Here is an 18,563-nt window from a genome sequence, read left to right as displayed (position 1 = left end):
GGGACACAAAATACAGAAAATTGTCAGATGGGCTCCTGTCTGGCACTTATATTGGGAATATCATTCTGCGGCAGTGAGTCCCTGGGGGAGGCACATGTTCGCCAGGAAGCTAGTACAAAGACCCTAACGCAGGGGCGCATGCTCAGTGAAAGCTCTTGTCCCCTGATTTGAGTGCCCATTGTCGGTTATTAATGGTGTTCACACAGAATGAAATGCGGGGTTGGGGCCTGCTCAGCGGCTGGCAGTCTGGACCTCAACAAAGGCTGCAGCTGTTGTTGTTGTCTTCTCTTAACTTCAGAGTGACCTGAAATTACATCCCCCAGTGGTGAAACAGCCAGAAAAGCACACCGTTGAGGATGTTAATTAACCCCCTACAGGATACACAAGATAGAAAATAACCACTTGGAGAGCTGCAGAGTCTCCCTAATCCTCAACAGATCAATGCAGCTGCCATCGTTCTGGGCACGTTTCTTTTCAGTGCCAGGAATGGTGCCAAATGAGAGGCTCTGGGGGGTTCCAGCCTCCCTGCCCTTCTGCCACCAGGGATCACCAGCCAGGGTTTGATGACTTGATCTGACAGAGGTGTTTGGTCCCCTGGGATCCCCTCCTACTCTCAATGTGTCTGCCTGCAGGGCTCACAGAGGTGCAGATGGTTGGCCTGGCTGGCCACTCAACAGTGTAAGAAACGTGGTCCTTAATGAGAAGGACTGGATTGGCTTTGACAGAATGATTGGAGGTTCTCATTGGCTGAAATTCTCTTATCTGGGAGTTTTACCAGATTATGGGGGGAAACAGAGAGGGCTGTATTCAGTGGCCGTTAGGCTACTCCTTCTACAGTCTTTGGTGGATGGAAGAAAAGACATACAAAGCGTGGGTGTTTATGAGTGTCACAGGAGAGCAGTCAGTGTCCGTGAGACCTTACTTGCTAGCAGTTACCGAAATCGAAGTCTACGTGCCGGACGCACAGTGAGGCCCATCAATACTAAAACGTTAGAGTTTGGAACAGAGAAAGGTTTATTACAGATTCATACAAGGAGATGTGTGGAGATTCATGCCCTAAGAACCCCAAAGTTACTGAAAGCTTTCAGAAAGTCCCTTTAAAAGCAAAAGGTGACGGATGGGTGTGGTGAGTTGTTGCAAACTTCTCCATGTCAGCTCCTCCGTTCTTAAGGTCTGATAATAGTCAGATAATGATGATCCTGTAAATCTCTAACCAGAGGAATGGTATTCTCTGTCCTGACCAGAAAGGGCAAGATCCCAAAGCACAGCTCTCACCCTCCAAGGTCCCAGTCCTGGCTAAGAGGAGGCGGATCTCAGTTGGCAGCTCCTTCAGGGCCAGGTTCCCACACCCTTCCCAGCTGTCATCCCTGAGGGAGCCAGGCATCCAACCCAACTAGTCCTCAGTCTCCTCAGGTGGCCCAAAGGGCGAGACCAGGTCTCACAGGTCAGGCAGACGGCCACTGCTATTAGGTCACAGAGAGAGGGAGGGGGGAGAGGTTCACCGCTCCTCGAGGCCTGGGCCATGGCTAGTGGGGGGCCTTGGTGAGGGCTCTGAAGCCCTCAGGATATGTTTCCCAGTCTGTTCCCAGGGCCCTCCAGCTCACCTGCTGGCCCAAGGCTGGGTAGACTGGAGGGTCTCCAGGAGAAGGCCTGAATCTGCCTCTTACTCACTCTCCACCTGACGATCACCACACCAGTGACCGTTGGCTGAATTGCTTCCCTAATGGTCCTTCATTGACAGTTACTTGTGAGCAGGGTCCACTGTGGTACTGACCAATAGCCTAGCAGGACAAGTAATGGTTGTTCATTGACAGTTGGTTGCTTGTGGGTGGGGCCATCTGAGGCACCAATCAATGGCTAAGACCTGTTGCCTAGTAACAGGGTGTGGAGCAATGGCTGCCTGCCGAGGGCTCTGTTCATCCTGCTTTATTGCAGTAACAGTAAGAACAGTAGGCAATGTTTATTGAGTATTTGCTGTCTGTCCTGTGCCATGCTAAGCACTTTATGTCTAAGTGTCCCTTAAGACTCATGACTCCCCTACGATGTAGCTACTATTTTTATTCTCACTGAACAGAGGAAGAAACTGAGATTTAGTACAGTAATTTGCTCCAGCTGAGATGGCTGAAGGAGGGTCTCACTCTGAACCCACCTACCAAAGAACTCATGGCCCTACGTAGTCGGTGGTCACTCTCCCAAACACTGGGGATTTCTGAGCATCTACCTGTTTCCAAGGTTGGTGAACTTGTTTCGTCTCAAGCATGTCACATCCAGACAATGACTGACATCGAGGAAGGAGAAGACAGAAAACCCAGACAGCAGGCCCTGCCCTGAGCCCCACTCCAGGTTGCAATGCTTGCTCCTAATGATGACAGTGGATTAAAATGAAAACGTTAAGTCATGACCCTTGCTTCAAAAAGTCAATGGTGAATACATGTTTTTGAATGATATTCTCCCAAATGGTTAACATGGAAAGTGTTGGCTGTCAAAGGGAAAATCTTCTGTTATCTGGGGTATGCAGAAAGCTGCATCCTCAGTACCACTGGGTCAATGAGATAGCTTTGTATTACTGTTCTAACATACTGATGCATTTTGAGATGATAAGACTCCAGTTTTGCAGGATCCCATAGGTGGATCAGATGGTAAAGAATCCACCTGCAATGCAGGAGACCTGGGTTTGATCCTTGGGTTGGGAAGGTCCCCTGGAGGAGGGCATGGCAACCCACTCCAGTATTCTTGTCTGGAGAATCCCCATGGATAGAAGAGCCTGGTGGGGTATAATCCATGGGGTTGCAAACAGTCGACAATGACTGAGCTACTAAGCACGGCACAACACATAAGTGGATCAAGAGAAGAGGAAAACTGTTTCATTCTGCTGTCATTCACTCCTTCCTGCCCTGCTTAGAACTCATCATAGGCTGTCCTGGGCTTGGCTGTCTGGTTCATATAAACACACGCACGAAAAATGGTCCACACTGCATCCACGCATTGATAATAGCAATGTTTACATGTGTCTGCTTTGGGCCAAGACACTGCTAGGCGCTTGCATACAATATTTTCTTTAATTCTCTTATTTTCCCCATGGGATAGGTATTATTATACTCATTTTACAGATAAGAAACCAAAGTAAAGTGAGCTCAAATAACTTGCTTAAGATTACAGAGAGAGTAAGTAGTTGAGGCCCAGATTTGTATACCAATCTTTTTCCAAAATCCTTGTCTTTTTCAGACAATCTCATTGCCTTGAGTCGCGATGGGCAGAGAAAATACCCTGGACAGCTTGGGATCTTCATACATGGAGACAGAACTGAGAGCAACTTCTGTAAATATAATAATGTAAAGTTATTACAATATTATAATAGGTTGTAATAAAACAGGTTGATTAAAAAAAAGAAAAAGATCCACGTACATGTATATGATCAGTTTATTCAGAATGAGAGGGATCTTTTAAAATCATCATCTTGGGAGACTGTAATTCCTTCCAAATACTATCTAAACTGCTTTCCATTCCGTTTGCAAACTGTGTTCACAACTTGTTCACACTCTCCTTCCTTCCTGGTTTCGCTTGGCTACAGCCCCACCACATAGTGATATCTCCCAGCTTGATCACATACCTTGCTCACCAGGCTTACATTCAAATGACTCCAGTTGTTTCCAAATAATCAAATGCACCCATTTGAGGCTATGGAGAACTTTTCATAAAAATCTGCAGCAAGGCTCTAGGGACAATTTTAAAATACAGTGAGCTATGGCAACGTGGTTTGAAAAACATTTGCCATTTGGATGTATAAGCTCTGATTTATTTGTTAAAATAATAATTAAAGTTGTCCTTGAATTTCTTAAGTGGTCCAGTGGTTAAGGCTCCATACTTCTAATTCAGAGGGCACAGGTTTGATCACTGGTCTCGGAAGTTCCATATGCTGTGGGGAGTGGTTAAAAAAAAAAAAAAAAAAAAAGACATACCATTTGCTGTCACCCAGCACATTACACTAACCCTTCCCTGGCTTCTTTCTTTATGCTTTGTTGACTGCCGCTGGGTTTCTCAGCTGAGGTAGAATTTGGAAGCCCACCAATGAGACATCATTTGATACATTAATAATTAGAAGGGATAGGATTTGATGTGGAGAAGGAAATGGCAACCCATTCCAGTATTCTCGCCTGGAGAATTCCATGGACAGAGAGGAGCCTGGCAGGCTACAGTCCATGGGGTTGCAAAAAGTCAAACACGACTGAGCGCCTAAGCACAGGATCTGATGAGAGTCTAGTGCCATGATTTTCTTGTGGGGGCAACGCTTCCTTTAGCCTTCATAGGATCACTCTTACCCAAGGGGCATTTTGTAGGCTTCTGATCTGGATCTAGCAAATCTGGTGTGGGGGATGGGTGAGAGAAACATAGGCTAGAAGGAGTAAGACTATAATAATGGGTTTGAGGTTTTCCTTAATAAGGTCAGTATGAAAAGAATAGTAGGAAAGAAAGAGGTAAGAGTATCCAGAGAACAGGTGATGTGATCAATATTCGAGGCATCCTCCTTTGTTCTTCCTAAGGTTCCCTCATCTCGGGCTTGAATTATCTCTGAGTGGTGTAGATCTGAGTGGTGCAGTGGTAAAAGAATCTGCTTGCCAATGCAGGTGATGCTGGAGAGGTAGGTTTGATCCCTGAGTCGGGAAGATCTCCTGAAATAGGAAATGGCAACCCACTCCAGTGTTCTTGCCTAGAAAATTTCATGGACAGAGGAGCCTGCTGAGCTATAGTCCATAGGGTCACAAAGAGTCAGACACGACTGGGCATGCACGCGTGGTATAGGCCTAGGATATTGAGAATATAATTTTTCTTGGTGCTGCCCCTAATTTCAACAGACCAAGCCGTGATTCTACCACTTACCATCCATGTGAGTTTGCTGTACCCCTCACACCTGTAATGGAGCCAAGAAACACCTAGTATCATGTTGGTAAACCAGTTCAAGTTTGGTCTGATTTTAATGCCACTGAAACAAGAGATTATTCAACCGGCTATTGAGTAAAGTGTCAGCATCATTCTCAAAAAACATGTTTTGAGACACTGGTAAGCAGGTAACATCTTACCAACAATGAAACATTAAAAGATCATACTTAATGTACTATATTGTATCTAAACCAGGGGTCCTCAAACTAGCACCAATAACTACCTGGAGAACTTCCTCAAAATGCACTAACTCAGCCCTATCCCTTCTAAGGTCCTAGAAGGGCCTCAAGATCTGTATTTTTGAGGATTCTGCAGCTGATTATAGTTCATATATAAGGCTGAGAACTATGGTCTTTGTGGAATTCTTGGGAGCCTGTGGAGAAAGACAAACAACTCTAAAAAAAGAAATGAGAATTTAAAAAATACAATTAATATATCTTTATTTTCATTACACATTCACTTTCAACACAGCAGAGTGAAATCACTTAGGAGAGAACTCACATTTGTTGAGAAGATGAAATGCCCTAAGTACATTACATACTGTATCAGTCAAAAGGTAATCAGGAAAACAAATTATGCAAGGTATTTCCTTGTATAATTGAATTTATATTTACAAGGTATTTCCTTGTAAATACTAGAGGGTATTTAACAGAGTGAATGAATTTCACAGGTGTCGGAACATCCGAAAGGGAGCAGTGAGGTGAGTAAACACAGGAAGCACCTTGAAGGCCAGGTGTACAAAAGGATAGCCCTATAACCAGAACCTAGGAATGCAGAAGAAAGGCCACCACTTTGGGAGTCGGGCTGCTGCAGGGCCATCATGCCCCGGTGGCCGGATGGCCGAGGTGGCACTGTGTGGCTAGGACCTCTGAGAAAGTGGCTTGACAATGGTGCTAGGAGCGTCAAAAGGTGTCACAGTCACAGGAGTCAAAAGAAGGTGTAATGGGACTTTCCTAGGGGTGCAGTGGCTAAGACTCCTTGCTTCCAATGCAGGGGGCCTGAGTTTGATCCCTGGTAAGTGAACTAGATCCTACACACCACGACTAAGATTGAAGCTCCCACGTGCTGCAACTAAGACCCGGGGCAGCCAAATAAATAAACAATAATTTTTTAAAAATGGTGTGAGGAAGAAGAGTGTTTCATCCTCTTTCCTCCTGCTTTCCATGTCCCCCTTGTGCCTTCCATCGCAGACCCCAACTGGAAATCAGCTAGCAAGGGAATCTGGGAAATATAATTTGCAGACTCGAAACTGACAGTATTACAAATAAAAATACAGGAGGGTGTACATGGAAATGAGAGATAATGGAAGACAGCAAACATACTACTAGTCAATTCATTGAATGCTCGGCAAAACCGTGAGTAAGTGGAAAAACCAAAGTTCAAGCCAGAGTCTAACACCGGAATCCTTGATTGTGCAGTGAGTTGTAAACAGTCGAACTCAATTTACCTTTAGACTCTGCCCTTGACTTTTTCTTGTAGCATTTATTCAGCACCACCTGTGTGTCAGGTCCTGTGCTAGACACTTAGGCTATTCTTATCCTACTTAGTTTTTGAACTTATGGAGGTCCTGCTGATGCAAAGTTGCCCAGTCTACAGTTGAATTAGAAAACGTGTACACCCGGGGCGGATTCATGTTGATGCGTGGTAAAACCAATACAGTATTGTAAAGTAAAATAAAAAATAAAAAAACAACAACAAAAAAAGAAGAAGCTCCCTGCAAAGGCTAAAGTAACCCCCCCAAAAAAAGAAAACTAAATAAGAATAAAACCTGTTTCTTGAATTATAAAGATACTTATGTACTTGTGCGTTTGTTTATTTACAATGATTTTAATTATGTGGAAAATTTAGGTTTAAAAAGTATCGTAATTAATGGGAAATAAGAATATTGTCCTAAATTATTTAGTTTGTCACTTTAATCAAATTCACTTTATTTCAGAGCATAATTACTAAATAGATGTGCTTGCATAGCACTAAGCAAGATTCCATAGAGGATATAAGAAAACTATATGATGGGGACTGTCTTCTCAAGAAACCCGTTGTCTAGTTCTGAAGCTAAGACTTAGCTACAGGGAACACAGTACGAAAATATAAAGATCAAGAAATGCTATGGGAAGTCAGAGTGGGCTGGGCTTGTCAGGGAATATTTTGGGGAGGAGATGAGACTTGAGGGGATGGTAAAGTCAATATGCGTGTGGAGAAGGGGACGAAATATTCCTAATTAGGGAAGAGCATAAGCAAAAGCTGGGAGGTGGGGTGTGACTCCCTGTTTTGAATGACAGTAAAGAGACCAGGGGTACTGGTAAGAGAGGAATGCTAAGGTGGCTTGGAGACCCCCCAGCCACGTGACCCCCAGGGGGCATGCCCACGACATGCGCACCCCAGAGGGGCGATTGATCATCAAGCGACGCTCAGAGCCTCTTGGGGCTGAGTCCTAGTGGTACCCCGCCATGTCCATTCTCCCCCTTTCTTATTGTAAGAGAAGCTTAAGCTGGGCACTTGGCCAGCCTCCCTTGTGGCTACCTGTGACAGTGTAACCAGATTCTGGCTAATGGGGCATCAGCAGAAGTGAAGAGTGAAATTTCCAGGTCATGCTCCAGAAAGGAAGTACGTTTATATTCCACTGCTCCTCTCTCTCAGAAACTTCCCTGGCATTTGTAAAGAATCTGCCTGCAATGCAGGAGACCCAGGTTCAATCCCTGGGTTGGAAAGATCCTCTGCAGAAGGGAATGCAAACCACTCCAGTATTCTTGCCTGTAGAATTCCGTGGACAGGGAAGCCTGGCAGACTACAGTCCATGGGGTCACAAAGGGTCAGACACGACTGGGCAAATATCCTATCCTCTCTCTCTTGTCCTGCAGGCTGAAGTGTGGATGTGAGGGTTGAGCCCTTTGGGACTGAGTGGATAAGGGGAGCATCCTAGGAGTAGCAGATAAATAATCTGGAAGAAGTCTAGATTCGCAAGATTGATAAACTGCCATGCCAGCCCTGGAGAGCCTACTCTAAGTGATAAATGAGAGGAAGGATTCCATCTGAGAAGCACAGGGGAGCCATTGTCCTCAGGTACCCAGAGCACTGAATGGAGATCCTGGCATTTGTTCTACCTGAAGCAGAAATGTAAGCCTGCCTTATCCACACATTTGCATTATTGTTACCAGGAGTATCTTTTGGGAAGACCTTTTAGAGAATGGGTACAGCAGTGGGAAGAGCAAGTTTTCTCTCCATATGTCAAGCAGGGACATTCAAGATTTTGGCCAAGCATGCTCTGAAGGAATGTGGAGTTCGCTGCAAATCCAGAAAGCTGCTGTGAGATCTTACAGTTGGTGTGGGGGAGGTAGTAAAAACACTAATATTTCTGGAATGGAAGCTTTAGTTGAGTGCAAGAAAGATAATATAACTTGGAACAAATGGCCTTTGAAATCAAAGCCCTCTTTTGCAGATGACCTGACCCGACTTTTTGGTTGGCTCTTTTCAAAATAATCCCCACGAAAGGATGAGTCATTGCACTGGCTCCAAATTTGCACCATCCTTCTCTTCCCTGGAAGAGCAATAAGCAGAGATCCTAAAACCAGACTTGGGGAGGAGGGGTAGCACTGATGGTTTTCAGATTCTGAATTCTTTCATGTTAAAGGGTTGCCTGCCTGCCTGTTAAGTCGCTTCAGTTGTGTCCAACTTTTTTTGACTCCATGTAGCCCGCCAGGATCCTTTGTCTGTAGGATTCTCCATGCAAGAATACTAGAGTGAGATGCCATGCTCTCCTCCAGGGAATCCTCTTGATTCAATATTGAATTCGTGTCTCTTATGTCCCCTGTGTTGGCAGGCAGGTTCTTTATCACTGGCACCACCTGGGAAGCCCGTTAAAGGGTTACATGTTAACTTCTAAAACAATTGAGGTGAACTTCACATAATATAGAATTAAGCATTCTAAAGCAAACCACTTACTGTCATTCAGCACATTCATTATGTTGTATGCATCTATCTAGCTCCAAAGCATTTTCATTGTCCCTGTACCCACTAAGCAGTTATTTCTCATTCTTCTCTCCCCCAGTCCCTGGCAACCATCAGCCTTCTTTTTGTTTCTAGGATTTACCTATTTTGGATATTTCACATACATGGAATCATGCAACATGTGACCTTTGGTGTCTGGCTTTTTTTCACTTAGCATAATGTTTTCAAGGTTCATCTGTGATGCAACAGGTATCGATGTCCCATTCATTTTTATGGCTGAATAATATTTCATTGCATGGACATACAACATTTTGTTTATCCTTGCATTTGTTGGTGGGCGTGTGAATTGTTTCTATTGGGCAACTGTGAATAGTGTTGCTCTGAACATGTACCTGTTTGAGTCCTGAGTCCCATTTTTAATGAGAGTAAATCTTAAAATTCAGAGAGAGTTAGGAGTATCTGAAAGATACTTAAAAGAGAATTAGGAGTATCTGAAAGTTCACTGGAACTTTCTCTACCTCTCAACATGTCAGAGGTGCACACCTCTATGAAGGAGCTGCCACACTGTACAAGCTCAGTTCTAATGGCCCCCAGAGTTGTATAAGTGTGGTACTGAGTGTGAAAGAGAACGCTGAAGCATGGACCCCCCCTCCCCCACCTCCTTCCTTACTTTGGCCACTTCCTGTGTTTGAAAATCCAGGCAGGCACAGTGTTAACGGAGGCTGAAGCCCATTTCCTCTCTGTGTGATGCATAACCTACCAGGTTGTTCTTTTCATTGCTGTTCTGTCCGATTGGCTCAAGGCCGTTTGCTCTCACACACTCTAGAGACGCCTTCAAAACTTTATTGGGCGAACAGAACTTCCCAGATTAGAACTGAAGGAACCCCAGGCCTCCTGATGAGAGACAGAGGACAGCTGGGACAGGGGGCCAGTTCTGCAAAAATAATGATTAGCTGCTACTTATTGCAAAGAGTTGACCCATTGGAAAAGACCCTGATGCTGGCAGGGATTGGGGGCAGGAGGAGAAGGGGATGACAGAGGATGAGATGGCTGGATGGCATCACCGACTCAATGGACATGAGTTTGGGTGAACTCCAGGAGTTGGTGATGGACAGGGAGGCCTGGTGTGCTGCGATACATGGGGTCGCAAAGAGTTGGACACAACTGAGCGACTGAACTGAACTGACTGATTGAGCATTACCTGGGAATGAGACAGTATTCTTACTTAATCCATTCAATAGCCCTGTGAGGCAGGCACTATTATCACCATCTTATAGATAAGGAAATTGAGGCTAGCAAATCACAAATACTTTCTTAAATTTACTCAGCTAGTAAACAGTGAGGTTGGGGATCAAACTCAGGCAGCGTGACCCTGCACCGGAACTCTTAATCTCAACTCTCACAAGGGACTTTCTGCTAGGTGGGCCAGGGAAGAAAGGATTTTGGCTGGAAATAGGTTCTGGGGACCATATGAGTGATGCTGACAGGGAGCTGGGAGAGGGAGGATGTGGCTGGATCAGAGAGCAGCAAATTGCCAGGCTCAAAAAGGATTCAGGAAGGAGTGCTTCCAGATCAGAACTGGTTCTTACACTGAGCCCTGGACACAGCACAGTTCATCATGGGATGATTTGTTCATTAATAAGGGAAGACTAGACCAAAAGACATCTGTGACAGTTGGCTTTGGAGCCACAACTCCCCAAGATGTCTCGAGCATCCTTGTAGAATCAGCTCCTACCATGATGTCTGGGACTTGTGGCTGGCACTGGATAAAGATCTGCGGAGGGGGATGAATGGACACATATGTGTGTATCGTTACAGTGTCTCTGTAGCTAGGGCATTGCAGTTGCCTCCCCTCAGGCAGTGTAACACTGTTTATTTTGTCATTTGGATCCATATTGCCTGAGACAACTTCCAAGGCCACTAACAAGGGGTGCTAGTCTCCCGGGGCTGCTGTAACAAGTGATTGCAAACCTCATGGCCTAAAACAACAGAAATCAACTGCCTCCCAGTTCTAGAGGCCTGGAATTTGGCATAGGTGTCTGAAGGCTCTGAGATGAATCCTTTCCTGCCTCTTCTAGCTTCTGGGAGCGCCAGGCATTCCTTGGCTCGTGATGGCCTCCATCGTCACATGACCTTCTTATCCAGTGTCCCTCTGCCTTCCTCTTACAAGAAACCTTGTTACCGGATTTAGACCTACCTCAGTTCAGTTCCCGTCTATGGGGTCGCACAGAGTCGGACACAACAGAAGTGATTTAGCAGCAGCAGCAGCAGCAGTTCAGTTCAGTTGCTCAGTCGTGACCAACTCTTTGCGACCCCATGAATCACAGTACACCAGGCCTCCCTGTCCATCACCAACTCCCAGAGTTCACTCAAACTCATGTGTATCAAGTCATTGATGCCATGCAGCCATCTCATCCTCTGTCATCCCCTTCTCCTCCTGCCCCCAATCCCTCCCAGCATCAGGGTCTTTTCCAATGAGTCAACTCTTCTCATGAGGTGGCCAAAGTATTGGAGTTTCAGCCTCAGCATCAGTCCTTCCAATGAATACCCAGGACTGACCTCCTTTAGAATGGACTGGTTGGATCTCCTTGCAGTCCATGGGACTCTCAAGAGTCTTCTCCAACACCACAGTTCAAAAGCATCAGTTCTTTGGTGCTCAGCTTTCTTCACAGTCCAACTCTCACATCCATACATGACCACTGGAAAACCATAGCCTTGACTAGATGGACCTTTGTTGGCAAAGTAATGTCTCTGCTTTTCAATATGCTATCTATGTTGGTCATAACTTTCATTCCAAGGAGTAAGTGTCTTTTAATTTCATGGCTGCAGTCACCATCTGCACTGATTTTGGAGCCCAAAAAATAAAGTCCGACAGTGTTTCCCCATCTATTCCCCCATGAAGTGATGGGACCAGATGCTATGATCTTAGTTTTCAATGAATGTTGAGCTTTAAGCCAACTTTTTCACTCTCCTCTTTCACTTTCATCAAGAGGCTTTTTTAGTTTTTTTTTTCATTTTCTGCCATAAGGGTGGTGTCATCTGCATATCTGAAGTTATTGATATTTCTCCCGGCAATCTTGATTCCAGCTTGTATTTCTTCCAGTCCAGCATTTCTCATGATGTACTCTGCATAGAAGTTAAAGCAGGGTGACAATGTACAGCCTTGATGTACTCCTTTTCCTATTTGGAACCAGTCTGTTGTTCCATGTCCAGTTCTAACTGTTGCTTCCTGACCTCCATATAGGTTTCTCAAGAGGCAGGTCAGGTGGTCTGGTATTCCTATCACTTTCAGAATTTTCCACAGTTTATTGTGATCCACACAGTCAAAGGCTTTGGCATAGTCAATAAAGCAGAAATAGATGTTTTTCTGGAACTCTCTTGCTTTTTCAATGACCCAGCGGATGTTGGCAATTTGATCTCTGGTTCTTCTGCCTTTTCTAAAACCAGCTTGAACATCTGGAAATTCACAGTTCATGTATTGCTGAAGCCTGGCTTGGAGAATTTTGAGCATTACTTTACTAGCATGTGAGATGAGTGCAATTGTGCGGTAGTTTGAGCATTATTTGGCATTGCCTTTCTTTGGGACTGGAATGAAAACTGACCTAGATAATCAGAATGATCTCATCTCAAGGTCATAAATTTAATTACAGCAGAAATCATCCCCATTCCACACAAGGTCATCTTCACAGGTTCCAGGTATTAGGGCACAGGCATATCTTTTGGGGGGGGGGCACCATTCAACCTACTGTCCAGGGCCCAAAGCCCCAGACAGACATAAAGAGAAAGCAATGGTTCCAGTGGGGCTGAACTTTTCCCTCTGATTCATCATAGTGAGCAGCTGTCCGCAAGGGGTGGGGTGGGGTAGGGGGGAGATGTGGAGGGGCGGGTAGTTAGAGAGATGGACAGAGTATAACAAGCTGGATTTAGTTTTCCTTAACCTCCTTCTGTTTGGCCACTCTGAAGCCATACTTCCCTTTCCCCGCTTCGGGCACCAGCCTCATTCTTTGGCAGAGTCTTCAGCATCTGGACAACTGACCCACTGGCTAACCCAAGCTGTGGACCTGGGAAAGTGTGATGGCCACTTTTTTTTTTTTTTCTCAGCCACATAGAATGTGGGATTCTTAGTTCACCCACCAGGGATCAAACCTGTGCCCCCTACAGTGGACATATGGAGTCTTAACCACTGGACCACCAGGGGAAGTCCCTGTAATGGCTAATTTTATGTAACAACTTAGGTGGGCCAACTTGTCCAGATATTTGGTCAAATATTATTCTAGATGTTTCTGTGAGAATATTTTTAGATGAGCTTTCCATTTAAATCAGTAGACTTTGAGTAAAGCAGATTGTCCTTCACAATGTAGGTGGTGGTGGTTTAGTTGCTAAGCTGAGTCCAACTCTTGCAACCCCATGGACTGTAGCCTGCCAGGCTCCTCTGTCCAGGGGATTTCCCAGGCAAGAATACTGGAGTGGGTTGCCATTTCCTTCTCCCGGGGATCTTCCCAAACCAGGGATCAAACCTGGGTCTCCTGCATTGCAGGTAGATTCTTTACCAACTGAGCCACCAGGGAAGCAATATAGGTGAGCCTCTTGCAACCATATAAGGTCTGAAAACAAGAAAAGGCTGAGTTTTCCGGAGTTGAAGAGTGAACTCTGTAGCATATGGCCTTTGAACTTGAACTGCAACAATGGCTTATCCCTGGGTCTCTAACCTGCATCCAAGATCATCCTACAGATTTTAGACTGGCCAAGTATCCCAAATCACATGATCTAATTCCTTAAAATAAATCTCTTGCTTGCTCTCTACATGTATGCGCATTCTATTGGTTCTGTTTTTCTGGAAAATTCCTGAATAATACAGAAAGTCTCTACCCTTCCCCCCTAGACAGCAACTTTCTCAAGGGTGGGACTAGGGTCTTCTCTATGTTCTGTGCTCAGCGCTATTCATCTTCCCTCTCCTTCTGGTCTATATCCAGACCCTAAAGTTTCTATCTCTGAGAAAAACTGACTTTGAACGTGGATACGAAACTCATATTGAGTCTGTAGTATACTCTCTCAAACTGCTCAGTACAACTTGACTCCAGCCAGGAAGTTACTCAATAGGATTCATGGAAGGGGACCATTTGAATACAGGAAATGCCAGGAACGGAATGACTACATTGACCCAGGTAGGGCTCCAGAGGTACCAGTCAGGCTGAGAAGAGCAGCACCAATGCAAGAGAAAATAGAGAATGCAGCGTGTATGTAACAGCTAGTCAAGGTTTCCCAACAAGCAAGGAGGACTCAGAATCAGGGCCATGTGGGTAATGATCCACCTGGCACGATCTGGAAGCAAATGCCAAGGAACAGAGACAGCCCATGGAGCAGGCTGTGTGAGGGAGCAGGAGGGATGGGCCTGATGAATTGTGCTGACAAGGGGAATTGTTTCAGCCACCTTCAGTCCTGTTTTTGCCACTTCATAAAGAACATGTAGGGCTTCCATGTTCTTCCCCAGGAAAACCATTTAGTTGCAAGGAAATTTGTCTTCAGGGCTTTGACATTCTAGCACTGGGAAAGGGAGAAATCATCCTTCTAGCCTGTAGGCTGATTGGGAGTTCGCTTCTCTATGACCCTGGGGGCACATTGCCCTTCCTAAAGGGCTGGAGGGAGAGAGATCGAGGTCAATACCAAGGGTCTGCTGTCAGGCAGTTAAAGCACAGCCAGACTTCAGAAATGTGGCCACAGGACTGCTCTCTCTGTCTGTGAGTTTGCTTCTGTTTCTTAGATAAGTTCATCTGTGCCATATTTTAGATTCCACATATATGTGATATCATATGGTATTTGTCTCTCTCTTTCTGGTTTATTTTGCTTAGTATGATAATCTCTAGGTCCATTCATGTTGCTGCAAATGGCACGATTTCATTCATTTTCATGGCTAAGTAGTATTCCACTGTATTTATGTATCACATTGTCTTTATCCATTTATCTGTTGATGGACATTTAGATTGTTTCCATATCTTGATTATTGTAAATAGTGCTGCCATGAGCTTTACTTCAAGTAAAAAAACATTTTTTTTTAAATTGTAGGAAAAACTTGTGAAAGATTGGAAGCTTAGTGGGCCAGTTCAACCATCTGTCTTTGTCTTTGAAGATGTTATGTTACGTCTCTGCAGAGGTAGGTGTTTGCTTGTATGAAAGTAATTGTAACAATCCCTAGTCACAGGAATGCAAATTATGTCCACTGGAATGCCACTGATTGTCTCTGTAGATACTGAAAAGTTTGCATTCACTTGTCTATTCATTTTAGTATTCCTCATCTAACCAGAAATGTGTGGGACTCCCTTTGACCTTTCTTTTGTGATTCCTTCGGGTTCCCTTGTGAACTAATGAGCTAAATAAAATATTTGACATGTGATGATTTTATATTTGTATGAAAGTCATGATTTTACCTTTTTTATTTAAACAAAAAGTATCCTTTAATAGACCTCAACCTCTTTCAGTTCAGTTCAGTTCAGTTGCTCAGTCATGTCCGACTCTTTGCGACCCCATGAATCGCAGCACGCCAGGCCTCCCTGTCCATCACCAACTCCCGGAATCCACTCAGACTCACGTCCATAGAGTAGGTGATGCCATCCAGCCATCTCATCCTCCGTTGTCCCCTTCTCCTCCTGCCCCCAATCCCTCCCAGCATCAGAGTTTTTTCCAGTGAGTCAACTCTTCTCATGAGGTTGCCAAAGTACTGGAGTTTCAGTTTTAGCATCATTCCTTCCAAAGAACACCCAGGGCTGATCTCCTTCAGAATGGACTGGTTGGATCTCCTTGCAGTCCAAGGGACTCTCAAGAGTCTTCTCCAACACCACAGTTTGAAAGCATCAATTCTTCAGCACTCAGCCTTCTTCACAGTCCAACTCTCACATCCATACATGACCACAGGAAAAACCATAGCCTTGACTAGACAGACCTTAGCTGGCAAAGTAATGTCTCTGCTTTTGAATATGCTATCTAGGTTGGTCATAACTTTTCTTCCAAGGAGTAAGCATCTTTTAATTTCATGGCTGCAGTCACCATCTGCAGTGATTTTGGAGCCCCCCAAAATAAAGACTCTACACACGGACATCACCAGATGGTCAACACTGGAATCAGATTTATTATATTTTTTGTGGCCAAAGATGGAGAAGCTCTATACAATCAACAAAAACAAGACCAGGAGCTGACTGTGGCTCAGATGATGAACTCCTTATTACCGAATTCAGACTAAATTGAAGAAAGCAGGGAAAACCGCTAGACCATTCAGGTATGACTTAAATCAAATCCCTTATGATTATACAGTGGAAGTGAGAATAGATTTAAGGGCCTAGATCTGATAGATAGAATGCCTGATGAACTATGGGATGAGGTTTGTGACATTTTACAGGAGACAGGGATCAAGACCATCCCCATGGAAAAGAAATGCAAAAAAGCAAAATGGCTGTCTGGGGAGGCCTTACAAATATCTGTGAAAAGAAGAGAAGCGAAAAGCAAAGGAGAAAAGGAAAGATATAAGCATCTGAATGCAGAGTTCCAGAGAATAGCAAGAAGAGATAAGAAAGCCTTCTTCAGAGATCAATGCAAAGAAATAGAGGAAAAGAACAGAATGGGAAAGACTAGAGATCTCTTCAAGAAAATTAGAGATACCAAGGGAATATTTCATGCAAAGATGGGCTCAATAAAGGACAGAAATGGTATGGACCTAATGGAAGCAGAAGATATTAAGAAGAGGTGGCAAGAATACACAGAAGAACTGTACACAAAAGATCTTCACGACCTGGATAATCACGATGGTGTGATCACTCATCCAGAGCCAAATCCTGGAATGTGAAGTCAAGTGGGCCTTAGAAAGCATCACTATGAACAAAGCTAGTGGAGGTGATGGAATTCCAGCTGAGCTATTTCAAATCCTGAAAGATGATGCTGTGAAAGTGCTGCACTCAATATCCCAGCAAATTTGGAAAACTCAGCAGTGGCCACAGGACTGGAAAAGGTCAGTTTTCATTCCTATCCCAAAGAAAGGCAATGCCAAAGAATGCTCAAACTACCGCACAATTGCACTCATCTCACAAGCTAGTAAAGTAATGCTCAAAACTTTCCAAGCCAGGCTTCAGCAATACATGAACCGTGAACTTCCAGATGTTCAAGCTGGTTTTAGAAAAGGCAGAAGAACCAGAGATCAAATTGCCAACCTCTTTCAAGCCTCCCCCAAATGAGATGACATCACTAAATAAATCCACTAACATGGATTAAGGTTATGTTATGGAGATTTAATATGTACAACAGAATGGGGAATTCCCTGGCATCCAGTGGTTAGGACTTGGCCCTTTCACTCCTGAGGGCAAGGGTTTAATCCCTACTCAGGGAACTAACATCCTGTAAGCCATGCAGTGGAGCCAAAAAAAAAAAAAAAAAAACAACCACTGAATAATATGTGCACAGAATTGGACTAAAGCTTACAAACAAGTAGAAACTTTTGCAAGATTTCCCATCTCCTCGTTTTTCCTATTTACGGGTTTGTTGAGATTATGCTAAACAAACATCATATTAAGAAGATCCACATACTTTTGATAGAAGAAAGGAAAATGACATTGAGTCATCTTATTAGAAAATATGGCATGTTTTCTAATTTGATCATATGTTTTGCTGTGTCCTGTAGGAATGTTTTTTGTTTGTTTATTGCAGTATAATTGACATACAACAACGTACTAGATTCAGGTATACAACATAATGGCAGCTTCCCTGGTAAAGAACTGGCCTGCTGATGCAGGAGACGTGGTTTCCATCCCTGAGTTGGTAAAATCCCCTGGAGAAGGGCATGGCAACCAACTCCAGTATTCCTACATGGGAAATCCCATGGATAGAGGAGCCTGCTGGGCCACAGTCCATGGGACTGCAGAAGTGTTGGACATGATTTAGTGACTAAACAAAAAATACCACATAATGATTTGATAGTTGAATATGCTGCAAAACCTCAGATATGCAGATGACACCACACTTACGGCAGAAAGTGAAGAACTAAGGAGCCTCTTGATGACAGTGAAAGAGGAAGTGAAAAAGTTGGCTTGAAATTCAACATTTAGGAAACTAAGATCATGGCATCTGATCCCACCAGTTCAGTTCAGTTCAGTAGCACAGTCATGTCCGACTCTTTGCAATCCCATGAACCGCAGCAAGCCAGGCCTCCCTGTCCATCACCAACTCCCAGAGTTCACCCAAACCCATGTCCATTGAGTTGGTGGTGCCATCCAACCATCTCATCCTCTGTTGGCCCCTTCTCCTCCTGCCCTCAAGCTTTCCCAGCATCAGGGTCTTTTCAAATGAGTCAGCTCTTCGCATCAGGTGGCCAAAGTATTGGAGTTTCAGCTTCTACATCAGTCCTTCCAATGAACACCCAAGACTGATCTCCTTTAAGATGGACTGGTTGGATCTCCTTGCAGTCCAAGGGACTCTCAAGAGTCTTCTCCAACATGACAGTTCAAAAGCATCAATTTTTCGGCGCTCAGCTTTCTTTATAGTCCAACTCTCACATCCACAGATGACTACTGGAAAAACCATAGCCTTGACTAGACGGACCTTTGTTGACAAAGTAATGTTTATGCTTTTTAATATGCTGTGTAGGTTGGTCATAACTTTCCTTCATGGCAAATAGATGGGGAAACAATGGAAACAGTGAC

Source organism: Ovis aries, chromosome 9, assembly GCF_016772045.2.
Source record: "Ovis aries strain OAR_USU_Benz2616 breed Rambouillet chromosome 9, ARS-UI_Ramb_v3.0, whole genome shotgun sequence".
Classification (NCBI taxonomy): Eukaryota; Metazoa; Chordata; class Mammalia; order Artiodactyla; family Bovidae; genus Ovis; species Ovis aries.
This window is presented reverse-complemented; position numbering follows the sequence as displayed.